The sequence below is a fragment of the Calidris pugnax genome, unplaced genomic scaffold (genome assembly GCF_001431845.1).
Source record: "Calidris pugnax isolate Ruff unplaced genomic scaffold, ASM143184v1 scaffold269, whole genome shotgun sequence".
NCBI lineage: Eukaryota > Metazoa > Chordata > Aves > Charadriiformes > Scolopacidae > Calidris > Calidris pugnax.
The window spans coordinates 718533-730797 of record NW_015091347.1 but is presented as its reverse complement, the minus strand read 5'-3'; the positions used below and the strand labels follow the sequence as shown (position 1 = coordinate 730797).

The window sequence follows — 12265 nt, the reverse complement described above, 5'->3', positions numbered from 1 at the left end:
GGGGAGAGGGGGCACGGGGAGGGGAGCCGCTCTGCTTTTGAGTCAGTGTCTGGCTTCTTTCATCAAACCCACATTCCTCCTCATGCCATCACCCTCCGGGAAAGTGCGACAACGTACAGAATCCATGTGGAGCCAATTTAAAATCCCCTCCCTGTAAGAAAAGGCATTGGGTTCGTTAACGAGCTCCCAACGCCTCGCTGGGGTCGGGAGCCGGCCTGCAGCTCCACAACCCACCCCAGCACCATGGTCTTCAGCTGGAAGGGTTCTCCAGGTCCTACAGGAGAGCAATCCCTCCTGCAAACCCAGCGGGGTGCTTGGGGGATGCTGAGCTGCTGTGGCTCAGCCCATCAGACACTTGTAACCTGAATAACGCTGGTTTTCTGCACCAGCCACCTGGGATGGAGGTCTCTGCCTCTTCTGGCTTTATAGGAAAGGTTTAATGGGAGCAAAAAAAAAGTGGGAAGCAGGGGATTGCTGGAGCAGGGGATTGCTGGGGATGGGAATCCCAACCCCAGAGCCAGAGCCCTGCGACTTTGCACATCCCAACCCGCAAGGGAGGCTGCCACAGGCACAGCTCTCATTCCCAAACCAGAGGGAACCACAGAAAGGAGGGGATTTTCCTCTCTGGGAAAGAAAGCTGCTATTTCTTCCTCGCATTTGTACTACTTTTCTGGCGGGTTATATTTATCCACAGGCTACAGGAACCAGATGGGGGACTGGACGGCATCCTGGCGTCTCGCAAACAACAGGTCCACCTGCATGATGCACAGAGTGGGTCTCCAGATGGGGGGAGGCAGCCATCGACAGCAACTCCAGGCTGCCAAAAAATCATGTATGGGCAGCAAGAGCAGGGCAGGTGATGGGGGAAAAGAAATTAAAAAATGTATGGCCTGCCCCTGGTCCTGCACGTACAGATACTGCCTCAACAGCTTGATGCTGTTGACGGAGGAGAGGAGCAAACCAGGTCTCTGATTTTTGCCAGTTGAGTGGAAAAAAAAAAAAAGAAAAAAAAGAAAAAAGAAAAACAACAAAAAAACCCCAACCTCGACACAAATGTGCAGTTTCATCTCACAGTTCAGAAAGAGGTGAGCAACGGTTTGCCCCCAGCCAGGGCTGAAGAAGCCAAAAGTTAGTCTGAGCCACCCGCCGCACTCACCAAGGGGAGAGAAGACCTTCTGAAGGCGAGCGCCAGGAGCTTTGCCCTCGTCTCCACACACGCAGCCCTGCAGCAGCTCAGCCTTTGCATGCAAAAACATTTGCAGCCTGGCCCTGCTACGCGCTCTCAGATCCGGCGGCTGTCTGCAATCTAGATACCAAGGCTGAGCCTTTCAATCACATTTCAAACTGAAACCACCCTGATTATTTCTTTTTTTTGTCACCTCTCTGGACCCAACACCTCCCGCGTTCAAGGATTGCCCATTTTCACATAATTCCCAGCAGCGACAGGCACTGATCCTCAAACTGGGGAAGCTGGGATGGACAGGAGAAAGCAGATCTATAGGTTCTGGACGCACGGGGCCATACAGGAGGACTCAACCCAGCCTTCAAGGGTCACTGAGACCACCAGAGAGCCCTTATCTCCGGAGCCATCTCACAATTTTGCCATCAGCAGGACTCCAGTGCCCCCCCCACCTCAAATTCCACAGCACCTGGGAAAAATGTAGGAGCTCGTAGGAGAATCAATAAATATTTATTGTTTAACCAGCAGTATTTTGACTGGAGATGTAAGCATGGCCCGGCGCCAGGGAAACCAGAGCCTTCTTGGCCAGGGCTGCAAGCAAATTTTTTTTTTATTTTTTTTTTTCTGTATCTAGTTGGAAGATTATAAACTACACAATGAGGGAAAAAAAAAAAAAAAAAAAAGAAACACAGGCAGCGAGCAGCTTAGTCACGGAAGAGGAACAAAAGAGTTGAGATGCATAACTATGTCGGGCGTTAAAAAAAAAAAAAGGGGGGGGGGAGGGATGCAGGCCCAATTTTTGGCTGCAAGACAGCTGTAGAGTTTCTATCAGCTACAGATTTGTCCCACTGGCTTCTGCGGCGATGAGGCTTTACGCTGGATCAGAGGATATATCCCTGGCTTCAGGGGAGATACGCTGATTTGGACAAGCTGCAAACTGGCCCGTGGCTCCCAACCCAGAAGGAAACTGGGGAGTCAGGTCTCAACCTGTGGAGGCACAATCTTGCACCCAGAAGGAAGACCCCAGTCTCCCTGGGGAGCCCCCCAACCTCACAGAGCCATGAAGAGTCAGTCCCTGGCTCCAGGGGCTTTTTAGTGCCCAAGTAAGGGAGATCATCCCTTCTTTCTTCACTTAAATTAGTTTCTTGGCCACGTTCTACCAAGCACAGGTCTAGCCCCAAGCAAAATTTGTCAGCCTGGAAGATGCCAGCAGCTCCATCCTTTGGAGCCATGCCAGGGACAGCAATGACACTTGCTCTCCTGAGTGATGTCATTTCCTCACCTTGTGCCCACGCAAGGACCAGCGAAAAGGAAAAGACCCTCTTTTCTTGCCTGGGACAAATCTTCCCGGATTTGTTCCTTTCTTCCCCAAAATCCCAGCTGATCCCAGTACCACAACTGAAAACAGCCACCTGGGATGACAGATCTGCAAGTTGATGTCCCTCAACCACATTCAGACAAAAGTCTGGTCTTACACCTACCTCCTCCCCGAGTGCCTGAGATGTTGCTGCTCTCCATGAAGCAGGGACTGGTGAAGAACACCAACCCACCTTCCATCTTCACCTCCAGCATCCACCTACCACTTGGTCGTCAACCTTTGCACCCTAAACCCAGTCCCTGCTGCCCCTCAAGCTCAGCCCCACAGCGGGGATGCATTCGGGAGGATGCGACGGCTGCTTTTTCACCCCAAAGCTGCTTGTCCTGGTAAAACTCGTGTGTGTCACAGGCACACGGGGGGGCACACACGCTCCTGGCTACGTGGTGCCTGCCAGCAATCCGCTATGGATTTGGGAGAGCGGGATGGCACGGGATGCCAGCTCCCTTTGGAGAGCCGGAGTGCGGCATTCCAGCACGAGCCTGCCTTATCCCTTCGTTTTATAAGGCCTATCAAAGCATGGCACGCTGTAATTACATGGCAAATTAGCGGCCACTTCGTGTAACAACACTGTAATTACACAGCTGGGACATGCTTTGGGGAGTTTATGATGAAAAAGCAGAAGGAATGGGGCATTGCTCCCTTTTCCTGGAAATCTCCCTCCCTGGACCTGGGTTAAAAACGCGCCAGGTCAGGGATGCCCTTCAGGTCTTGGAGCTTCCCTCTTTCCACCTCTTTTCACAGCTTTTTCTCTTAAGTAGACAGAAGTTGACACCAAAAAAGCTGGAGCTGGTGGCAGCCAGGTGCAGCCAGTCCCCTCCCTCCTGGGAAGCTATCACTCCCCCATCCTAGCTGGATACCACAGTAATGGGCATTTTGTAAGTGCCTAGAAAGATAATTGCCCTTTTTCAGTTCAAATTCTCACCTCCTCCACAGGCAATCAGCACCGAAAATGCCAGAGGAGCCCAAAGCCCTGGGTTTATTGGAGTCTGGCCCTTGTTGGCTGATGGATTCATGCCCAAAGAGAACAATCCACAGCCAAAGGCGGGCTCTCACCTCTCCTTTTGGAAAAAATGCTGGATGCAATTCTCTGCAGCCCTGAAGTCACCTTTCAGTGCTTGTTTCCTTTCTGCAGGAAAACTCAGCTTTTCAGGCAAACACTCTGGCATGTCGTGGGTGCACACCCCGTCCCGGTGAGGACAGGGAAATGCTCTTCCAGCACAACCGAGGCAGAGGAAGGGAAGACGTCGCGGAAGAGAAGAGGGAAATGCTGCTGTTCTGCTGCCGTGACCACACAAGCCACCAGCGAGCCCCATCCCAGACCAGCAGCAGGGAAACTGAGTCACCCAGCGGCTGACACAGCTGGAGGGACCAGCCTGGAGATGGAGGGCTTTGTAAGGATAACGTAAGGTCCTTTTTTTGGAAGGGATGCTCCAAACCCCCATGCGCTACTCTCATCCCCAACCTGCTGAGCAAAGTGACTCCCTTGAATGGTCTCGTCCTGTTGTGATCCCATTCCATGCATGGGATCACAGGGAGAGAAGGAATGGCTGGAACCTCACCCCCTCTAGACAAGACAGAGGGAAGGATGAAGCATCCCATCCTAAGACCGCCGTGAAGAAGACACATTCAGACTCACTTTTCCACTTCCCTGAAGCAAGGCGCTGCGGAGGAGGGCAGGCATCTGCCAGAAGGCTGGCTTTCAATGCAAACTCCCTTATTTGCCTGCATTGAAAGTGAAAGCAAAGGACAGAAAAGATTGCCCTGGCCGTGGGAAGGGGAAGAGGCGTGATTCGGGCAGGTCCTACATCCAAACACACGCTGAGGAGAAGCTCTGCGCTTCCCCGCACCCCGCAGAGGCCAACAGCAGGAGAAACCTTGCTTCAGCCCTGACCCAACGTTGTCCCAAACCCTAAATGGAGGGAAAGGCTCTTGCCAGATAAAAAACACCCCCCTGGGACACCACCCACGTGCAGGCTGATGGAAACAAGGCGCCTGTCTCCCAGCTGGCCTTAGGGCCGGCATGGGAAGTGCCGAAACACGTAGGGTCCTTCCATCCCCCAGCAGAAAGGATTTCTAGGCTGTGTGTGCTCAGACCAAACTCCTCTTCTCCTGCCAAATCCACCACCGCGTCCGTAACACCCCTCCAGGGAAGCCAAAGGGGATGCAGGATGGAGAGCCCAGCATCTCTGCCTCCCCTGTGATGCTCAGCATCCTCACCTGCCTTTCCAGCCCTTCTACTGGACCTGGTGGGACGTTCCCGGGGACAGCAAGTCAGCAGCTTCATTAGCAAGAAATGTCATTATCCCTCAAGACTCGGATCCCCCAATTACACGCTGCCAGCTTCCAGCAAGGGCTGCGGAGTTGCTTTTAAGTCTGCCCACGGAGGGCAAACAGAGCTTTGCAGAGCTGGAGGAAACAAATTGATTTGCGGAGGGCAGCGTTTACCAGTGGCGAGGTTAAGTTCCCGTTAGGGTTGGGTTTTTGCATGGTTTGGGTTGGGTTTTGCATGGTTTGGGTTTTTACTGTCTGAAAAAAAAAAAAGCCGGTAAACTTAAGTCCCACGGACCCACGGGTGGATCAGTCACAGACCTGCAATCAAAAGCCATGTTTCCATCTCCTCTATCAGATCCTGTTTCCATGAAAACCCACGTACATACAACTTGTGTATGAAAGGAGAAGCCCACCACCGTGGTTTCTTGGCTCCTGACCTCCTCACTCACACACTCTTGCTGGCAACAGCGGGGGTTGGAGGGAGATGCGGGGGGTTGGAGGGGGGAATTGGGAAGCTTTGTACAACTTCCCATCCCTTTCAGGTTATTTTTAACCCCTTTGGACACACCACAGATCCCATCCAACTTTTACACGCAGGGGCCGCCCGCAGGTGTGGGCTGAAGCAGGGTTTGATTTTGGGGGGCAGGGGGGGAGGGAGGGGGGAATTGGGAAGCTTTGTACAACTTCCCATCCCTTTCAGGTTATTTTTAACCCCTTTGGACACACCACAGATCCCATCCAACTTTTACACGCAGGGGCCGCCCGCAGGTGTGGGCTGAAGCAGGGTTTGATTTTGGGGGGCAGGGGGGGAGGGAGGGGGGAATTGGGAAGCTTTGTACAACTTCCCATCCCTTTCAGGTTATTTTTAACCCCTTTGGACACACCACAGATCCCATCCAACTTTTACACGCAGGTGTGGGCTGGAGCAGGGTTTGATTTCGGGAGGAGCGAGAGGGGGGACGGTGAGGCCAAGGCAGAGCATCTCTGCAGTTTTACAGGGGAAACCGAGGCACCTGGCACATGAAACATCTCCCACAATTGAAAACCTATGCCTCTAACGACTCTTCCCTGCCTAAGGTTAACCCTACGGGTACCGTGAAGCAAATCTGCTTTGCTGCTTGTTGGCACCGAAAGGAACGAGGGGCCGGACTCATCCTCAGCGAGGCCAATGCCCGTTTTGAAAAGAAGGGCAATGGGCACATTTGGTGGCAGATTCAGCCACCACCAAGGGCTGAAGAAGCCATCAGGGAGCAGCGAAGCCCTGAGACACAGCCCAAACCAGGGAGGAGTAGAGAAAAGTCACGTCCCCGACGCGGGGCATCGCTGGATGCCAGAAATGTAAGCCAGCAGCATCCATACTCCCTCTCTCAACATCAATCTGCCCAAGCAAGAAAGATTCAGCGTTCTCTAAAACATTAGAGGGGAAATGAGGTTAAGCCAGCTAATTGACAACATTGACCTTTTTGGCTCACAGTGTTAGCACAGCCACCAAAACAGAAGCCACTGCAGCTGAAGCCGATAGGGAGTCAGCTCTTTTTCACCTTTCGGGTTGGTTGGTTGGTTGGGTTTTTTTTCAGCTCTCTTCCTGCCAAAGTTTAAAGTTTGGGTCAACTCTAAAAAATTGCTTGCTGACATCAGCTGCAAAAGAGCTTTCAGGGAGAGAAGAAAATGAACTTAAGGCAGCGCGAAATGCCGAATCCTCACTTTAGGCACAAGGTAACTCCATCGATCCGACTCTCAAACACCTCAACAGGACAGACTCCTCTGTAACACACTCTTGCCCCTGCCAGGAGATGTGTCAATTTAAACAGGTACTTCGGTCTGGACTGAAAAACAAGCCCCCCAGCCCTGCCCCAATGGACCAAGTGTTTCTTCTTACCCCATTCTCTTCCCCTGCAAGCAAACACGGGATGGCACGGGATGCCAGCTCCCTTTGGAGAGCCGGAGTGCGGCATTCCAGCACGAGCCTGCCTTATCCCTTCGTTTTATAAGGCCTATCAAAGCATGGCACGCTGTAATTACATGGCAAATTAGCGGCCACTTCGTGTAACAACATTGTAATTACACAGCTGGGACATGCTTTGGGGAGTTTATGATGAAAAAGCAGAAGGAATGGGGCATTGCTCCCTTTTCCTGGAAATCTCCCTCCCTGGACCTGGGTTAAAAACGCGCCAGGTCAGGGATGCCCTTCAGGTCTTGGAGCTTCCCTCTTTCCACCTCTTTTCACAGCTTTTTCTCTTAAGTAGACAGAAGTTGACACCAAAAAAGCTGGAGCTGGTGGCAGCCAGGTGCAGCCAGTCCCCTCCCTCCTGGGAAGCTATCACTCCCCCATCCTAGCTGGATACCACAGTAATGGGCATTTTGTAAGTGCCTAGAAAGATAATTGCCCTTTTTCAGTTCAAATTCTCACCTCCTCCACAGGCAATCAGCACCGAAAATGCCAGAGGAGCCCAAAGCCCTGGGTTTATTGGAGTCTGGCCCTTGTTGGCTGATGGATTCATGCCCAAAGAGAACAATCCACAGCCAAAGGCGGGCTCTCACCTCTCCTTTTGGAAAAAATGCTGGATGCAATTCTCTGCAGCCCTGAAGTCACCTTTCAGTGCTTGTTTCCTTTCTGCAGGAAAACTCAGCTTTTCAGGCAAACACTCTGGCATGTCGTGGGTGCACACCCCGTCCCGGTGAGGACAGGGAAATGCTCTTCCAGCACAACCGAGGCAGAGGAAGGGAAGACGTCGCGGAAGAGAAGAGGGAAATGCTGCTGTTCTGCTGCCGTGACCACACAAGCCACCAGCGAGCCCCATCCCAGACCAGCAGCAGGGAAACTGAGTCACCCAGCGGCTGACACAGCTGGAGGGACCAGCCTGGAGATGGAGGGCTTTGTAAGGATAACGTAAGGTCCTTTTTTTGGAAGGGATGCTCCAAACCCCCATGCGCTACTCTCATCCCCAACCTGCTGAGCAAAGTGACTCCCTTGAATGGTCTCGTCCTGTTGTGATCCCATTCCATGCATGGGATCACAGGGAGAGAAGGAATGGCTGGAACCTCACCCCCTCTAGACAAGACAGAGGGAAGGATGAAGCATCCCATCCTAAGACCGCCGTGAAGAAGACACATTCAGACTCACTTTTCCACTTCCCTGAAGCAAGGCGCTGCGGAGGAGGGCAGGCATCTGCCAGAAGGCTGGCTTTCAATGCAAACTCCCTTATTTGCCTGCATTGAAAGTGAAAGCAAAGGACAGAAAAGATTGCCCTGGCCGTGGGAAGGGGAAGAGGCGTGATTCGGGCAGGTCCTACATCCAAACACACGCTGAGGAGAAGCTCTGCGCTTCCCCGCACCCCGCAGAGGCCAACAGCAGGAGAAACCTTGCTTCAGCCCTGACCCAACGTTGTCCCAAACCCTAAATGGAGGGAAAGGCTCTTGCCAGATAAAAAACACCCCCCTGGGACACCACCCACGTGCAGGCTGATGGAAACAAGGCGCCTGTCTCCCAGCTGGCCTTAGGGCCGGCATGGGAAGTGCCGAAACACGTAGGGTCCTTCCATCCCCCAGCAGAAAGGATTTCTAGGCTGTGTGTGCTCAGACCAAACTCCTCTTCTCCTGCCAAATCCACCACCGCGTCCGTAACACCCCTCCAGGGAAGCCAAAGGGGATGCAGGATGGAGAGCCCAGCATCTCTGCCTCCCCTGTGATGCTCAGCATCCTCACCTGCCTTTCCAGCCCTTCTACTGGACCTGGTGGGACGTTCCCGGGGACAGCAAGTCAGCAGCTTCATTAGCAAGAAATGTCATTATCCCTCAAGACTCGGATCCCCCAATTACACGCTGCCAGCTTCCAGCAAGGGCTGCGGAGTTGCTTTTAAGTCTGCCCACGGAGGGCAAACAGAGCTTTGCAGAGCTGGAGGAAACAAATTGATTTGCGGAGGGCAGCGTTTACCAGTGGCGAGGTTAAGTTCCCGTTAGGGTTGGGTTTTTGCATGGTTTGGGTTGGGTTTTGCATGGTTTGGGTTTTTACTGTCTGAAAAAAAAAAAAGCCGGTAAACTTAAGTCCCACGGACCCACGGGTGGATCAGTCACAGACCTGCAATCAAAAGCCATGTTTCCATCTCCTCTATCAGATCCTGTTTCCATGAAAACCCACGTACATACAACTTGTGTATGAAAGGAGAAGCCCACCACCGTGGTTTCTTGGCTCCTGACCTCCTCACTCACACACTCTTGCTGGCAACAGCGGGGGTTGGAGGGAGATGCGGGGGGTTGGAGGGGGGAATTGGGAAGCTTTGTACAACTTCCCATCCCTTTCAGGTTATTTTTAACCCCTTTGGACACACCACAGATCCCATCCAACTTTTACACGCAGGGGCCGCCCGCAGGTGTGGGCTGAAGCAGGGTTTGATTTTGGGGGGCAGGGGGGGAGGGAGGGGGGAATTGGGAAGCTTTGTACAACTTCCCATCCCTTTCAGGTTATTTTTAACCCCTTTGGACACACCACAGATCCCATCCAACTTTTACACGCAGGTGTGGGCTGGAGCAGGGTTTGATTTCGGGAGGAGCGAGAGGGGGGACGGTGAGGCCAAGGCAGAGCATCTCTGCAGTTTTACAGGGGAAACCGAGGCACCTGGCACATGAAACATCTCCCACAATTGAAAACCTATGCCTCTAACGACTCTTCCCTGCCTAAGGTTAACCCTACGGGTACCGTGAAGCAAATCTGCTTTGCTGCTTGTTGGCACCGAAAGGAACGAGGGGCCGGACTCATCCTCAGCGAGGCCAATGCCCGTTTTGAAAAGAAGGGCAATGGGCACATTTGGTGGCAGATTCAGCCACCACCAAGGGCTGAAGAAGCCATCAGGGAGCAGCGATAAAAAGAAGGGCAATGGGCACATTTGGTGGCAGATTCAGCCACCACCAAGGGCTGAAGGAGCCATCAGGGCTGAAGGCAATGCCCGTTTTGAAAAGAAGGGCAATGGGCACATTTGGTGGCAGATTCAGCCACCACCAAGGGCTGAAGAAGCCATCAGGGAGCAGCGAAGCCCTGAGACACAGCCCAAACCAGGGAGGAGTAGAGAAAAGTCACGTCCCCGACGCGGGGCATCGCTGGATGCCAGAAATGTAAGCCAGCAGCATCCATACTCCCTCTCTCAACATCAATCTGCCCAAGCAAGAAAGATTCAGCGTTCTCTAAAACATTAGAGGGGAAATGAGGTTAAGCCAGCTAATTGACAACATTGACCTTTTTGGCTCACAGTGTTAGCACAGCCACCAAAACAGAAGCCACCGCAGCTGAAGCCGATAGGGAGTCAGCTCTTTTTCACCTTTCGGGTTGGTTGGTTGGTTGGGTTTTTTTTCAGCTCTCTTCCTGCCAAAGTTTAAAGTTTGGGTCAACTCTAAAAAATTGCTTGCTGACATCAGCTGCAAAAGAGCTTTCAGGGAGAGAAGAAAATGAACTTAAGGCAGCGCGAAATGCCGAATCCTCACTTTAGGCACAAGGTAACTCCATCGATCCGACTCTCAAACACCTCAACAGGACAGACTCCTCTGTAACACACTCTTGCCCCTGCCAGGAGATGTGTCAATTTAAACAGGTACTTCGGTCTGGACTGAAAAACAAGCCCCCCAGCCCTGCCCCAATGGACCAAGTGTTTCTTCTTACCCCATTCTCTTCCCCTGCAAGCAAACAGACGGCCACCGCCACCTGAAGCACAGGAATAAGTCTCCAGTAAATGCTCTTTTAACCAATTTTTTAGGAAATAGGCACAAACAGGACCTCAACTCCAAGAGAGCCTCTCGTTTAACTTGCAAATGTGCTTTGGAAAATCACCCTCAGCATCTCCATTGTGTTTTGAAGCCTGGCCCTTCCGAGCCCACACCTGGAAGCCAGGCTCAGGGCACCCCAACAACTGCAACCAGGTCTCCTCTACATGCAGGTGGAGCAGGACGATGGAACAGAAAAATGACATTCTCCCCCCATTAGACAGGATCCCCCCAGGCGTCTGCAGACGAGCTGATCCTACACAAATAACTATTTTGTCTGAGCACCAGCCCCTGTGCCACTCCGGCACCCTCCTTGCACTCAGCTGTCATTTTATTTCCCACCTGCAGCCTGAAATCACACTGCCTGGCAGGAGTTGAGCCCCCTTTCTGGGTTTCTTAGAAATTTGCTAACTGGCAACACCAACAAAAAAAATAAAAAAACCACACAGTTCTATCTTTAATTCCATTTTCTTCAGCACAAAATCCAGCAACCTCCACCTCAGCGCAGTGGGAGGTGAAGCAACAGGACCCCATTTCACGCTCCCTTGTGCCCCCACCCAAAAAGAGAAGGTTTTTTTTTTTCCCCTGCAGAAAAAAAAAAAAAACAAAATTGCACAGTTCTATCTTTAATTCCATTTTCTTCAGCACAAAATCCAGCAACCTCCACCTCAGCACAGGAGGAGGCGAAGCAACAGGACCCCATTTCACGCTCCCTTGTGCCCCCACCCAAAAAGAGAGGGGTTTTTTTTTCCCCCCCTGCAGGCCCTCCAAGCTCCATCCTCTACCTCGGCTGAGCGAGGCAGAAATCAGTTGAGCATCTGGGGTCAGCAGGCAGTCAGACGACATCAGTATGTGAAAACAGCCCTTATTATGGTAAAGGCTCGGCTATTAGCGTTAACCACAGCCAGCAGCAGCTAAACTTACCGCTACGACAAAAAAAAAAAAAAAAAGAAAAGAAAACCAACCAAAACCACACACCTCGTTTCAGCAACATGTTGCTATCTCTCCTGATAGCTCCCGCACCCTTCCCTCCACCCATTTCTCCAGCTCCAGAGAAGGGATGGGAGGGGGAAATCAAAGCAGCGGGCTTTCCTGATTTAAAAATCTCCAGGAGGGACCGCTGGAGATTTGTTTCCCAAATACCAGGAGTGCTTGGACCACACAGGATATTTTCGGGGAGGGGAGAACGTACACCCCAGAGAAGGAGCTTGTGCAGGACAAGGGTAGGGATGTCCTGAGGAACTCGTAAAATAAAAAAAAAAGAAAAACAAACCCCATCCGAGTGCATCTCTGCTGCCTCCCAGCCGGAGGTGCTTGCCTACATCCCCGTAAAGATGCCAGAAGCATGAGGAAAGGAGGCTGGAGGGGCGGCGGGTTGGTTTTTTTTTAAAGAAAGGAACGGTGGGGGGACACGGAGACGAGACTGGAAGGGTGGAAAAGTCTTTTCCAAAGTGCTCCAAAGGGAAGCAAGTTCGCCTTCCCCCAGCGGTGCTGCGGGGCAGAGCCGGGCGGTAAGAGGCGCGGGCGGAGCCGCTCCCCCGCAACTCGGGGGGGTGCGTTTCATTTTCCCTTCCCAAAGACACCCCCCCAAAAGCCAAAAAAACACCCCCAACTCTCAGATATCCCCCCCTCCCCGCCTCCTCCGCCGCCCTCGCTGGGAAAGAAGGAGGAGAAGGGACCCACCGG

General features: G+C 52.5%; 1 protein-coding gene across 2 annotated transcripts in view; it reads right to left on the bottom strand.

The window, feature by feature from the left end:
• The window catches only part of LOC106899293 (transforming protein p68/c-ets-1), a 90063-nt gene that overhangs the window by 42785 nt on the left and 35013 nt on the right, over positions 1-12265 (bottom strand). The window lies entirely within an intron of this gene.